The sequence below is a fragment of the Sceloporus occidentalis genome, unplaced genomic scaffold (assembly GCF_023333645.1).
Source record: "Sceloporus occidentalis isolate IW3139 unplaced genomic scaffold, rSceOcc1.0.p SCAF_2, whole genome shotgun sequence".
NCBI lineage: Eukaryota > Metazoa > Chordata > Lepidosauria > Squamata > Phrynosomatidae > Sceloporus > Sceloporus occidentalis.
The window spans coordinates 145,788,001-145,800,798 of NW_028316982.1; positions in this window are offsets into that span (position 1 = coordinate 145,788,001).

Here is a 12,798-nt window from a genome sequence, read left to right on the forward strand (position 1 = left end):
GACGTCCTAAGGACGTCCCTTATGGCGGTCTGTAACCTGCCATAAATCACATAAATAAATATATATTTTCAAGCGATGTCTCTTTTAAGTGTTTTAAGCCACCGTCAGTCCCAAATTAGGAAAAAGTCAGGATATAAATAAGGAGGAGGAGGAGCAGGAGGAGGAGGATAATGAATAAACATTTACTAAATTCAACGATATAGCCATGTTAGTTTGTAGGATCAGTACATAGAGAGATCTTGTAGCACCTTTGAGACTAACTGAAAGAAAGAAATTGGCAGCATGAGCTTTTGTAGACTTCAGTCTACTTCCTCAGATGCATTTCTAGAAATGTCTACAAAAGCTCATGCTGCCAATTTCTTTCTTTCAGTTAGTCTCAAAGGTGCTATATTTACTAAATTACTTTTTATTGTTTGAAATAAACTAGTATACAAATATTATACATATGGAAAGCAAATGAAGACAGCTCATCTCTTCACATATGACTTCCTTACAGGTTGTTGTTGTTTCCCTTAGAGTTGATTTCGACTCATGACGATCCTGTGGATGAGACACCTCCAAGAATCCCTATCTTCCACTTCTTTACTTAGTTCCTGCAAGTCCATGTCTGTGTTCCCCCAGTTGAGTCCATCCATCTGCTATTTTGTGTTCAGTTGTATATCCTTACTCTTCAGGATCTTTTCTAGTTCTTTCATAGCTGCCCTTCCCATTTGTAATCTTCTTATTTATTGACTGCAGCCACCATTCTGGTCAGTATTTGATCCTAAGTACAGGAATTCTTTAACTATTTCAAATTCCTCATTGCCTAGATTGAATTTTTGTATTTCTTCTGTGGTCATTATTTTTTTTCTTTATATTCAGCATCAGACCTGCCTTTGCACTTTCATTTTGACGCTCCTTATTAACTGTTTCAATTCCTGAATGTCTTCTGCTAATATTATGGTGTCGTCCACATGTCTTAGGTTGTTAGTGTTGCTTCCTCCTATCATCACTCCTCCTTTTACTAATCCTATTTCTGCTTTTCTTATAAAGTTTTCAGCATATAAATTCAACAAGTATGGTGATAGAATGCAGCCTTATCTGACCCCTTTGGTTATTGGCAACCACTCTGTTTCTCCAAATTCAGTTCTGACAGTGGCCTCTTTTCCTTGGTACAGATTTCTCATCAGGACTGTCAAATGTTGTGGCACTGCTGTGTCTTTGAGTGTATTCCATATCTTTTCATGATCTGTACAGTTGAATGATTTGCTGTAGCCAATAAAATACCCACTGATTGTTTTCTGTAAAGGTGAGTCAACAGGATAGTGACTCAAACATTGAGGGATTACTTTAGGAGACCTTGATTAAGGATTTTTGATATAACTGGGCATGACTGCTCCTACCTTGCTATGGTTTATGTATATTTATATGCTTTATTTTTCAGAGTGTTGTTTTGGATTTCAGGGGCTGAAAGAGATTTCTGCAGAGAGAGGACTAATCCTCAACAAGTATCCTCTCTTGGGAAAGGAAAGCTGCTTGATACTAAATCAGATCTTTCCTCCATCTATTCAATCTACTGATTCTCAGAAGGTCTGAAATAAGACTATTCCCTAACTTTAAGAACAGAGGTTGGGATTTATTCTTTTAATGGTCTTCAGGATATACTGATGATTGAATTGAAGAAGCATGAGCCCCTTTCAAGCTACACAATTATAGTATTGTGATTCTACTTTAACTGCCATTGTTAATTTCCATAGTGGTAGAATTCAAAGATATAGCTGTGTTAGTCTGTAGAATCAGTATGCAGAGAGATCTTGTAGCACCTTTCAGACTAACTGAAAGAAAGAAGTTGGCAGCATGAACTTTTGTAGACATCAATCTACTTCCTCAGATGTTTTTAGTGGAGTGGAAGCCAAAGACAGACACATATATGCCTTGAGTTCTGTGACAGACCCTTTTCTCTGAATGCCTACAATGTATTTCTAAAGACTATACTGAAGTTTTAATTTACTGCAATGCTTGAAAGCTAGGGACTGAAGGAAGAATTCAGCTGAGGGGACAGAATTCTTTTGGGTGGGGGAGCAATGCCTTCATTTTCCCTCTCCCCATAGCTATCCCCCTGGGGACACTGCACAGATGTTTTAATTTTCTGCTGAGAGTGTTGGCATGTGCAGCAGGTGTTCCATCCGTCTGTGCCCTGCACAATGTGGTTCAGGTGGAGAAGAACACTCTGTTCATTTCTTCTGCTCTCCTAAACAGATATCATTTCCAGAAGACTCTGGAAAAATGCTACATTTGGAATTGCAAAGTTACTTTTCCAAGCTCTGATTTCCAGGTGATAAAATATAACACTGAAGCACGTTCCACTTTCACACTTTCCTCTCAAACCCTTTGTGCATCACAATTCTGATGAATATGAAGCTCCTCTGCCCTTTCTGGACCAAACAGTGTGTTCAGTCTAATTAGGAAGTTATCATTCAGGGTCAGACTAGATATAAAGGGGAATGCATACTGCCTTATGATTAATTTGTTTTCTCACCCACACCAGGATTTTCTCAAAGGCACCTGACTCAGAAATCAGACTTGCAAATTAAGCTTCTGTTTATCTTCCTAAGACCAATTGCAAAACACAGCACACTAAAGACTAGATATGTAGGTGGCCATGGTGGGAAATCACCATTTTGGAGAAGAAATGAAAGTAATCAAGGGTACTTCATTGTTCTGGAGAGGGATGCTGGCTATGGGGTAGCAAATTTATCTCTTGTCCCTTAGTAGTTGCCCATCAGTACGCTAGTTCATCCTTTGGGGAAAGGTCACACAAAATAGCAGAAAGTGATTTATTCTCTCTTTATTGACATTTCGTGCCACCTTTCTGTCCTGTCTGTTTCCATTTCTTTACGATGTACATAACTCCGTTTAAAGCTTATAAATGTCTGCAGTCCTGTACTCTTACATGTATCCATTGCCTTCTCTCTCTCTCTCTCTCTCTCTCTCTCATTCTCACATTACATTTTACCATCACACATTCCAGTCACCTTTCACTTGCATTATTCTCTCTTTCTGTCCCTATCTAGGAAACACTCTGTCTCTAGATATTCGAGCAGCTTCTCTGGTTTTATTTCTTAAGTAATGTGTAAATATTTACTGGTGCTCTGTTTATCCCTGTCTGTAGATTGTAATTGCTTGCAAAGGAAGTCTGCCTTGATATCTATGCCATGCTCAGAAGTCTGATTTTAAAGTTGCTTCAGAAATTATTTGGCCTGATCCTGTTCTTGTCATGGAGATGCTGAGACAGGTTGAGCCTCCCTTATTCATAATTCTCAAATCCAAAATACTCCAAAAACCAAAACTTTTTTCATGGGTGGCTGAGATAGTGCCATCTTTGCTCTCTGATGGTTCAATGTACAGATACTTTGTTTCATGCACAGCATTATTTTAAAAGATTTTATAAAACTACCTTCAGGCTATGTGTACTGTTTGCCCTCCTTATCCACAGATTCTTATCCATGAATTGAAACATCTATGGCTTGAAAATATTTTTTAATATAAATTCCAAAAAGCAAAATTTGATTTTGACATTTTATATAAGGGACACCATTTTACTACACCACTGTATATAATGGGACTTTAACATCCATGCATTTTGGTATCCAGGGTGGGTCCTGGAACCAAATCCCAGTGGATACCAAGGGCCCACTGTATAAGGTGTATATGAAACATAAATAAAGTTTGTATTTAGACCTGAGTTCCATCTCCAAGATATCTCATTATGTTTGTATGTGCAAATATATGTATTCCAAAATAAATATTTTTTAAAAATCCAAACACTTTTGTTCCTAAGCAGTTTGGATAATAGAAACTTCATCTGTGTAGACTAAGTTTTACAAGATTGCAAATAACAATACACATTCAAATTCACAGCCTATTCAAAACAGTATTATGTGAACAGACTATAATTGCCTCACATAATCTTAAACTCCTAGCAACTATGGCCAGTAATGAGCAATCCTGGGAACTGTAGTCTAAGGACAAATCTACATCTGGGCTAAATTCCTAGCTTTATTGCAAAATATTCTATACCAATGTGAAGTCGAAGTCTTTCATGGCCAGCATCCATAGTTTTTTCGTGGGTTTTTCGGGCTATGTGGCCATGTTCTAGAAGAGTTTCTTTCTGACGTTTCGCCAGCATCTGTGGCTGGCATTCTCTGAAGATATATAAATAAATATATTAATAAATAAATATTTCACTCACTCATTCATTCATTCACCTAAATCCCAGCTAGAATCTGAGCTCAGCCGGCCGATTTGCAAAACCGGAGGAGCTCCCAACTTTGCAAATTGGCTGGCTGAGCGCGGCTATGAGCCAGGTTTTAGGTGGAGGCGGCATCGGTGCAAAATGCATATGATAATATCCAGCTGTATCCTGGAAGAAGATTCAAACTGGACATGGTATAATGGATTATTTAGCTGTGCGCTAAACTCCCAAGATGCATACTCTCTATGATCTTAAAGCAAACTACTAGGGCACTATTTGCTGCCACTGTGCCATTAAAAGGGAGCAGAAACAGAAGCTAATAAAACTAACTGCTACCAAAGTTCTTCAGAATGTTTTGCTGCTAACAGATAGATCTACCAGAGGAACAGAAGGAAAAGGAAGAGATGCAAGAGATAGTGTTTATACAGATACAAAACACTGTTGTGACTGGAGGATTCTAGAGAGATTCTTGCGGTAGACTGGCAACTAGAGCTATCAATGAGTAATGCAGTTCCACTTCTTCCCCGTCCATCTAATATGTTCTTGCTGAAGAATCATGGCTTAGTTTTTACTTTATTGTGGTCTGATGTCTTGATTGACAAATCTGTTCAAAATGGCTTGGACCAGGCTGATCCAACCCAATTCAGATCAGTAAATTGGCCTTATTTGGTTTAGGATTTAGGCACACATTTGTACAGCCCTACTGAGCAGATCTTGGAGGATGGGGGAGCGAGGTTGTATCTGGATAGGAAATTAACATAAACTGTAGTATCTTTAACCCTCACTTTGTCCCCTGGTGCGGTTCTAATCTAGATCAGGCATAGTACATTTGTTATTTACATTAGGAGGAAATCTTCCATTAAAAAGAATCTTCAATCTTATTTCCATATCTTCTCCAACATAATACTTTGTCCCAGAGCATAATAACTGCAGACCTTCTTCCTTGCTTCTATAGAGCGGAATGGGGTGTAATAAACAGAAATATTATTACATCAACAAATAAGAAGTATTTATTACTTCAGGACTAATGACCAGTCTGATAAATATGACTCTTATCTGCCCTTGTAGTCATCAAGGCACCCAGACGGCATTAAATCATTTTACTCTCTTGCCCTGCAGAAAAACATAAGGTTTTGAAGGAAATTGCCAGATGCATTATTGTTCCTGTTTGCAATGATATTTGCTGTGATCGCTTTAAGGAAATTAATAATGTGGGTAATAAAATCCTTAGCAATGTAAGATTTATGGCTGCAATGTTGGTATATTCTTCAACTGATAAGAAGCTGCAGTGATTCATGCTGCGATTAGCTGCTTATACATTTTTCCAAGTGGAATGAACAACGTATAGCAAAGTAATTACATGCCTCTAATTATCTTCAATCGTTATTAGGGACACTTAATCTATGAGAAGCCTGAAATGGATGCTAGAATTAATGTGTTGGAAATGCCTTCTTAAATCTATGACAAAAATCTCAATTTCAATTAGGTTTCATACATTTTGGTCTGCTCAGTTAAAGCTGGGGGAAACTATAAATATATTTAGTTTATCTCATACTGTCCCTTTTTCTTGAAAACTAAATTTTCCATTTCCAATGTGATCTTCAAAGAAAGGGTGAAAGGTGGGGTCAGCCGAGTCCCTGGGCAGTGACCAGTCACCTCCAGCTGCCAATTTATAGTTATTTAACTTAGTACTTTAGATGTTTATTGTTGAGGAGGCAGAAGGAAGCCTCTGTGATTTTCTGTCCCATGGGTCAAAATAACTTGCTTGCCTTTAAATGTCTGTACTACGTACCTTGATCTGGATGGAAAGGTGACACTTGCTGGTCCATCTCAGATGTTTTGGGATGGCCTTCCTGAGAGAAGATTACTTTATGATAAATTCACTGCTTCTGTCTTTTCAGAATAGATACTGAAATTAATTTACCCGTGTCTTCCTGATGACACTCCACATATACACACTCCATTTTCCCATCCTCACCAGGGGCAGAGAATGATGTGGAGTGAGACTGGGGACAGACACAATATGTTGTCAGGACAAGAGTAGAGTTGACCATATTTTAGAAAGAGCACAATTTGATACAAAGCTGCCTGAAACTGTTTTGGGTAGCTATGTTTTACCATCTTGTATAGATTTTCACAAAGCACATCTACATTTTTGATTACCATGTATGGCTCTACCATAAAAAAAACTCTTTTGAGTTGACCTGCTAAATAAATTTGTGTAGAGAGTCTGTATTATATTTGTGATGTGGCACATCACCCCTTTTTTGCACCCTCCCTACATATACAAATACACACACACATAAACACACACATTTGCTGATGTTTGTACTGATAATCCATTTTTATCCTGACTGATCTCAAGGAAGAAAGCTGTATTTCCCCTCATCCTTCCATTTCTTGTCTGAATTTATGTACCGTAGTTTTTGAAGGAGTATAGAAGTAGCATGGTGTAATGGTGTGAGCATTTGATTATGACTTTGAGAACCAGGGTTTGAATCCCGACTCAGCCATGGAAACACTCTCTTAGCCTCAGGGGAAGCCAAAGGCAACCCCCTACTGAACAAATCTTTCCAAGAAAACCCTGTGGTAGGTTCGCCTTATGGTTGCCATAGATCAGAAATTACTTGAATATGTACAACAACTCTTTGTTGAGGCTAGCCTCTTTCAGTTGTACAAATGCCAACCTCTTTTGTGTTCAAGCTTGTCACTATTGGCAAGACAAAACCTGGCTTTGATCTAATTTGGAAAAGCGGTATATAAATAAACATCATCATCATCATCATCATCATTATTATTATTATATCACCTCCATAAGTTGGAAATAACTTTAAGGCACACAATGATAGCCCTTATCATGATGTTTGGGCTAACTCTCTGGGAGCCCTAGCCCAACACTCAAACCACTATTGCACACTGCTCTCTATTGTCCAGTCTGTACTGAATCTATGAAAAGAAAGTGATAACAATACTTAGAGGGCAGATCATCTATAGAGGGTGTATAGGCTGGCAATGGATCTCAGGTGCCAGTCCAAAACAAATTTCATGGCTCAGGATGTAAATATTTTAAAGTAGTCATCTGTGTAACAGACCTTGCCTCTAGATGCAGTTTGGAAACAAGAAATTCTCCAAGTGGACAACTGTATCAGCTAGCATTGTTCTCCACTAAAAAAGGGCAATAAAAAAGATATAGGATAACTGATTTTAATTTCCCATTTCAAATCATAAAATCATAGTGTCCAAAGGTAACTTAGAGGTCTTCTAGTTCAGTGCTTCCCAAGCTATCTGACATAGGGCTGGCAACCCCCCCCCCTTAATTTGGCTACAATTGTTTATTTCCTTCCTACAAATTCTCCAGGGACCAGCAGCCAATTACTTGTGGATTTGCACTGGTCCATGGAGAAATCACTTGAAGTATAACTGAGGCCCTAAACAGACTGCTGTCAAATACTGGCATTGGTGCAAATTGGGGGTGTAGCAACGGCATGCTACATGCCCGAACTCCAACCCCATGCCAGCATGATGCTACGATCCCCAGCACATGGCGAGAGGCATTATGGTGCTCCCTTGGCACAGCATATACATGCGCTACAACAAAGGAGTGCCAAAAAGCTGTTGCACTGGTGGCTATGGCACCCTTTCCACAGCACAAAAAGAAGCTGCTTTTTGAGGCTTCTTTTTGTGCCGTGGATCTGCCAAGTTGGGGGCGTGGCATGCGGTTCCTGTGTCCAATCCGGCTGGGAAAGGGGTGGTGTTCCGCTGCCCCTTGAGGGCTGTCTGTAAAGCTCCTGAGTCCAACTCACCGTTCAATGCAGTATTACCCATGCAGGATACAGCTAATGCACCCCAGCAGATGGCTGTCCTGTTTTTATGCTTAAATATCCAAAGTGAAGAAGAGACCAAGCCAGCATGGTGTAGTAGTTTGAGTGACTACAGCTCTGGAGACTAAGGTTTGAATCCCCACTCAGTCATGGAAACCTTGACTGAGTTGGAGCAAACCACATTTTTTCAGCCTCAGATGATAGCTTTTGCCTTAGGGATTATTATTATTATTATTATTATTAACATTTATTTATATAAAGCGCTATAAAATTTGCACAGCTCTTTACATAGTAAGGGTCAAACAAAATAAGAGAAAAAGTGGCGTACAATCTAAAACAACATCACATGATTAAAATATCTCTAAAATTATTATTATTATTAACCTTTATTTTTAAAGTGCTGTACATTTACACAGCGCTGTACATACAATCTTTTATGCAATAAAAAAAGTAAGTAGCAGATTAACAACCAGTAATTTGGAATGCTTCCCTAAACAAGTGTGTCTTCAATTTGGCCTTAAAATTAGCCAAGGAAGTAATAGTTCTTAATCATGTGAGGAGGAGATTCCAGGCATATGAGGAACTACACAGGAGAAGAGGTGGATTCAAGTAGGGGAGGAGGAGACCCTTGGCTGGTTCAAGAGACCAGTGTCATAAGATCTCAATGTGCATGGAATATGGTAAGGAGAGATGAACACTGACAAATAAGAGGGAGCCAAGTCATGAAGATCTTTAAAGGTCAGGAGAAGAATTTTATATCAGATTCTGAAAGGAATGGGGAACCAATTGAAGGATAACAACAAGGGGGTAACATGATCAAAGTGATGGGCACAGAAGATGATCCTGGCTGCTGAGCATTGCACAGAGATTAGGGGGCTAAGGTGGGAAATAGGAAGACCCACTAGCAATGAGTTGCAATAATCCAGGCATGATATCACCAATGCATGTACCAAAGTCTTTGCCATCGAAATAAATGGTCAAAATTCTGACAAGATTATAAAGAAAGAATCTGCATGACTTGACTGTAGCCTGGATCTGTGGAGTGAACAATAATGAAGAGTCACATAGGAAGCCAAGACTACAGGCCTCATTGACAGATTAAATAGAAATGTCATTCACAGTAATTGACAAAGAACACTGCAAAGATGGCTTGGCTGGGAAGACAAGTAGCTCAGTCTTGGCCATGGTGAGATTCAGGTGCTGGTGAATCATCCACTCAGAGACAGCAGCAAGACATGATGATAATGACTGCTCAACACCCGGTGAATTCTCAGGGGTAGAGAAGTACAACTCAGTGTCATCAGCATAAAGGTTATATTGAAAGCCTTAGGAGCTAATAAGATTTCCCTGGGACAGGATATAAAGGGAGAACAGTAAAGGACCCAAGACAGAACCCTGGAGGACTCCAACAACTAATGAGACAGGGGCAGAAACTTGACTTCCTGTAACCACCACAAAAGAACTGTTTGACAGGTAGGATTTAAAATTTAAAACTGATCCCGCAAAACCCAGGTCTTGAAGTAAATCCACCAAAAGACCATGATCAACAGTGTCAAATGCAGCAGAGAGATCTAGGAGGACTAGAATAGAATAAAGACCTTTAGATTTAGCCATGATCATCAGTCATCTTAGTAGGAGCAGTCTCAGTCGAATGCAGTGGGCAATAACTGGACTGAAAAGGATCAAGAATAGAATTAGCAATAAGAAACTCCAGGCAGCAAAAATAAACAACACATTCTAAAACCTTAGATAGAAAAGGAAGAAGTGAGATAGGCTGAGAGCTCAAGAGAGAAGATGGATAAAGAGAAGGCTTTTTCAAGATTGGCGAAACTAAAGCATGCTTAAAGGCAGAAGGGAAGGAGCCACTGGAGATAGAAAAGTTAAAGAAGAGAATTTAAAATAGAGGGGGCTACAGAAATCAAAAGAAGAGAAGGAAGTGGATAGAGAGGGCAGGTCATCAGTTTAGAAGAATTCAGGAGCTTAGATAATTCACCCAATGAAATAGAAGAAAAAGCAGATAAAGTTCCAGTTATAGATGACTGAGTTGCTGGAGTAAAAGAAGAATGCAGGGAATCAAGGTTGGAATGGATTGTTTCAATCTTAGTAGTAAAATAGTCGGCAAAATCAGTGGGTAAAAATGAGTGCAGAACCAACAGAGAAGGAGGTTTTAGTAGAGAATCGAATGTGGAGAAAAGATGTTGAGGCTTCAATCACAGATTTATAATAATTCTGTTTTGCCAAGGAGATAGCACATGAGAAAGAAAAAAGAACAAATTTATAATTATTAAAATCAGCCCATTTCCTGGTCTTTTCCCACAACCATTCGGCAGCTTGAGAACAAGAATGGAGGAATCGAATAATGGGAGCGAGCCAGGGCTGTGGCTTATTAGAAGAGGTCACATGTATCAAGAAAGCGGCAAAATTATCAAGGGTTGCCAATAAGGTAGAATTAAGTAAGGAGATCACTGGATTCATGGAGTCCCCAAGGAAGATAAAGAAAAATCCAGAGCCTGGCCAAAAGTCACAGAGTCAATAGAATGAAGGTCGTGAACGCAGCGTTGGACAATTTGATGAGGAGGTGGATAATCCTTGATAACTTTTGCCTTAAGGTCAACATAAGGTGCAAATGATTTGAAGGCAAACAACAACAACATAAAGAGAGGCCATTACCTGCCATTGTTTCACAGCCCTACACCTCAAACCACTAGAATGTTTCTCAGATGCTGTTGGTCTTCATCTTCCAGAAGCTCCAGTCAGCATGGACTGGAAGGTATAATCAAACAACATCTAGGGAGTCAAGTTTGAGCACCGTAATGTTGATCTGCAATGCTTTTCTGCCATGTTTACCCATTGGCACTAATCTTTTATTGCAGAACAGGAGAGAAGAAGGCTGGTTCATCTTCAACATTTCAGTTCTGCAGATAGTTGAAGACCAGCATCATGTTTTTGTTGTCATGGCTCCCTTTAGTTTCCTTTTCCCTCTGCTAAATATATAAACATCTTTTTCAGCCATTCTTTCTAGGATTTAGTTTCCAGACTTCTCATCATGGATTAGGACTGGGATGGGGAACTGTAATAGTCCCCAGGACAGAGTAACCGAACTGGTAGATGATGTAACATCAAATGGGATGGAGGCCAATCCTTTGATACTATCCAGCCTCTTTCCCAGCTGGACTTCCATTCCATCTCTTTTCCATTCAGAGAGAGCATATTGGTTCATAAGGCCCTTGTTATTTCAGCCTGAGGACCTGAAATAAGCTCCAACCCAATCACATCCCCTATTGGGATTACAAGTGGGTAGCTGGGATATCCCTTTTAACCTCCATTCAATGATCAAGCAAATAATCATGCCATTGTTTTTCTGTTATCTCCAACTAGACTTCTCTGTGAGGGCACTGGAATCCAGATCTCTTTTCCTCACTTTCTTTGGCCAACATGAAAATAATGAGATAATGAAATAAATGCTTACTATTTTGCTACTCCAGACTTCCTGTACTGAAGCTTCAGGGACTTCTTCAAGCAGAGAAGAGGGCTATACAGTCTCAGTTCCTAATTCTGGCAGGCATATTGAAACCACAATACTTGCTAAACTTGGACTTTTTGACGTGGACTTGTCAAAAAGTAATTCTTTCTGCATGCTACTGCACACCAAAAATAAGGCAATGCCTCTTCCTCGTCTAGACTTGGGTTTGGCAAACCACAGCCTTGGTCTCATCTTTATGATATGTTTATACATTCAAAAATGTACTGTAAAGTCTGCTCCACAACATCTGCAAATCCATCAAGCCCCAGAAATACTCTTCCAACAGCTATCTGTTCTCTGTAGGACTGGAATGGATCAGCTGTTCTTGGAAACTATAGCTCTCCTTTGCTTTGACATCTGACTAGCATCAAACTGGGTTTTAAATGCTGGTGAGCCTCCATGGCAACATTAATATTAATGCCAATTTTGAATGCAGAAAAAAATCCAGAAGGCATTTTAGCTCAGATGAGAAATGACCTTTTACATTCTCCTTGAAGTAAACAAACTTAATTGGATGCAGAGGCCTGCCACAATAGCAATAGGTAGAAAAACCTGCTGTTAACTTGTGAACTGAGCTCAGGTTAATCCCTCTAAGATAAACAAGGGTTTGTCACTGTTTCTGTTACTATCATTCATTTCCATCCCACTGGATTTAAAGCATTGGGAGACACTAAGCTGAGAGTTGGGATTCAGATCCAGGAGCCCAGCTTGAAAGCTGCTGAAGCTCTGAGATTTATTTTTGCTTTTTGGTCATGTTTCATGCAAGGGTCAGAATCCATGTTACAATGAATAGTGGTTACAAGAAGATATCTTACAGCTGTTCACATCATTAGTAAATTCTTAATTTAACAAAGTAGAAAAGGAACAATGTACACACCCCACCCTTACTCAGACACTGGAAAAGTTATATATATATGGATCATAATTCCTAGAACTCCTCAACCAGCATATACCCAATGGCCATGTTGGCTTCAGAATGCTGGGAACTGTAGTCCAAAAACAACTTCTTCACTCTACTCCTGTATTTTTGCATTGCATACAATGTGATGTCCACACTTACAGCTGGTAGTAAACTCAACTTGGTGGATTTTATTTCTGAGAGTATGTGCATAGAATTGGCTTCTGTAAGTGACAAACATGTACCTATCTCTGCATATGTAGCCATGATACATAGAATTTTACCCCTCAAAAACCAAGTGTTAATAGTTTCTAAACTGGTT